The sequence below is a fragment of the Thermobia domestica genome, chromosome 11, assembly GCF_964235325.1.
Source record: "Thermobia domestica chromosome 11, izTheDome1.hap1.1, whole genome shotgun sequence".
Classification (NCBI taxonomy): Eukaryota; Metazoa; Arthropoda; class Insecta; order Zygentoma; family Lepismatidae; genus Thermobia; species Thermobia domestica.
Genome location: NC_137464.1, coordinates 259,989,047 through 259,991,900, shown reverse-complemented (window position 1 = coordinate 259,991,900; position 2,854 = coordinate 259,989,047).

Sequence of the window (2,854 nt, the reverse complement as noted above, 5' to 3'; positions counted from 1 at the left end):
CAATTTGATTTTTCCTCACATAAAAAAGATAAAAACAATAGTAATAAAAACCCTTACTCGTACTGGGCTCCTAACTAACTAACAACCTAATTCTTACAGACTAGTTGCTCTGACCAACTGAGTTTCGATTTCTTACGAGAAAGAAGTCTGTTATATTAAGAGGCATGCTTTTCATTATCAAAACTGTTCGAAGTAATACGAACATGGCTTAAGAACAGAGACGGAACTGAATTACCACTCGATTGACCTTGAGGGCAAATCACCAAAGCGTAGAGTTCAGCATGCATTTCTCTGGAGTTGTGTTCAGTACTCCTATCTGCCAGTCATGCTTGTTCGTAGGAGTAATATGTTACAAACCTAACCTTTCGATAGAGCACAATGACAGAGAATCAAAATTAATGAATTCTTGCCCTTGTGAACTTGGGATACCACCATGTGCAATAAAACTGTCGCGTCTTCTGAAGTGATATTTTATCGAAAATAACTCGTTTTCCTTTATATATCCGAAGTTTTTGAGGGTTTCAAAATGAGGAAACGTTACTGACAAACAAGGACGCATTTAGGGGTGGGTCCAGGTGGTCCGGACTCCCCTCTGAAATCCCAACTTCTCTGTAAATTTAGCCTAAATTTAAGGATTATCTTTTAAATTTTATTATAATTTATCCTAATATTGAAGTCGGACTTCTCCCGAAATAAATTACTGCATACGTGCCTGCTGACAATTTTCAATATATTCCTTAAGTAAGTAAAATAACTAAATTAGGAGCAAAAAGCTTCAACACGGGCTAACTTTTGTCCACTGCCAATATTGTTAGAAGGGATATTAATAGCAAAAACTGCTAGGCAATGCTGAACCTTGGAACTTCACTCCGAACAGCAAGCTTATTATTGAGAACTACATATGAAACATTTTATCGAAACTTATCTAGCTTTTACCTGGCATGAAATTATTATATACACCAACATTCACTCTCCTAAAATGTGTATCTAAACATTGCTCTACGTATCTCCGAAGCAATGAAAATTATTTATCGAAATATGTGAGCAGGGAATTCTAACAGCCAGCCATTTTATTTAAATCGTAGTAAACCCTGTAACCGGGCGTTAACGTGAAGACAAAGCTTGGTCCATTGGTAAAGTGTTGGAAGAATATAAACTCAATGTTCGTAGGTTCGAATCTATCCACTCACCATAACATTTTGTTCTTATGTGTAACGATGAAATAAGAAAGAAAAAATGTATAACCGTTAAGACAAAACTTCAACCAAGTCTGAAGAGAACAATACTAAAATAGTAATACATTGACGTCAACCAAAAATTATTTCATGTAGCGTTTGGACGAAATTACAGCTGTTAACAATTGCAGAAATAAAAACAGGCTGTAATGCAGTCTAGACTTCTGAATGCATTTACTTCCTGAAAACTTCCGTCTCGTCATTGGTATGCCGTTAATCATTGTAAAACCTTTCAATTGGAAGTGAAATGACACAAACTAAAACAGTTTTAAATCAATAAATGTCTATGTGTAAAAGTAGGTGTCTTTTATCTGTAGTTCTGAGTTCCTTTTACTTTGAAGTGACAAATGAGAGAAGAAAGTATGGTGTTCGAAAAAAAAAATCAAATTTGACATTTCAACGAATTTACACGTATTATAGCCCCTAACACCGAAAAAGTTATTTTTCGATACATGTCCATCAGTTCGTCCGTCCGTTCGCTACACTTTTCTATGCACTTGCCTAGAAGCCATACCGTTCAACTTATCTGCACCAAATTTTAGTTTAAGATTTTTATAGTATTTCCTATAGTTTTTTTTTTATTTCTCCTACTCTCAAAACAAGGGTAGTTTCCTGTACGATGAAAATAAAAAAAAAGATATTTTCTCATAACTGGCTCTAACGATCTTGTTTTCTTTCTTTTTTTATAAATCAATATTTAATTAGCAACCCTATTTTGTGGTATAAGGCATTTATCTGAGAAAAATCTACAAGGGGTAGTTTATACTAAGGGGGTGAGTTTTTTCTCAGTGATTTTCTCAAAATGGACTCAAATGTTTTCGTTCATATTTCATAAATAAAGATTTCATTAATAACTTATCAATATGGCATAACTCGTTTGTCCTAAAAAAATGCGAGGGGTAGTTTATTCTTGGTGGAGTGTTGTCTGGGCGATTTTCTCAAAAACGACTCAAAAGAGTTTATTCATATTTCAAAAATAAATATTTCGTTAATAACCGAACAATATGGCAAAACTCGTTTGTCCTGAAAAAATATGCGAGGGGTAGTTTACTCTTGTGGGTGTTTTTCCTCCACCGTTTTCTCAAAAATGAGTCAAGCAATTTTGTTCGTACTCAGAAATAAATATTTCATTAAAAACCTAGTAATATGGAATAACTCGCTTACCCTGAAAGAATCCTCAAGAGATAGTTTATTCGGGGAGTTATTTTTCCCTCACGATTTTCTCAAAAATTACTCGGACAATTTTATTGATAATTCATAAATAAGTATTTCATTAATAACCCTATATTTTAGTATAAGTCATTTCTATGAAAAACAATTACAACGGATAGTTTATTTTTGGGGTCAAAGTTTTTTCCCCGACAATTTTCTCGAACGACAGGCGATTTTGTTCAAATTTCGCAAATAAATATTTCATTAATAACCAAAAGTATACCTTAACTCATTGTTCGAAACAATTCACAAGAGGTAGGTTACTCCTGACGTGTTCTTTTTGAATGACTTTCCCAAAGTGACTCATTTGATTTTTTTCATATTTCATAAACAATGATTGCATTAATTGGTCTATTATATGTCTAATGAAAATGTGCTCAAAGTGTGAGTTAGTTTTGTAGTATGGA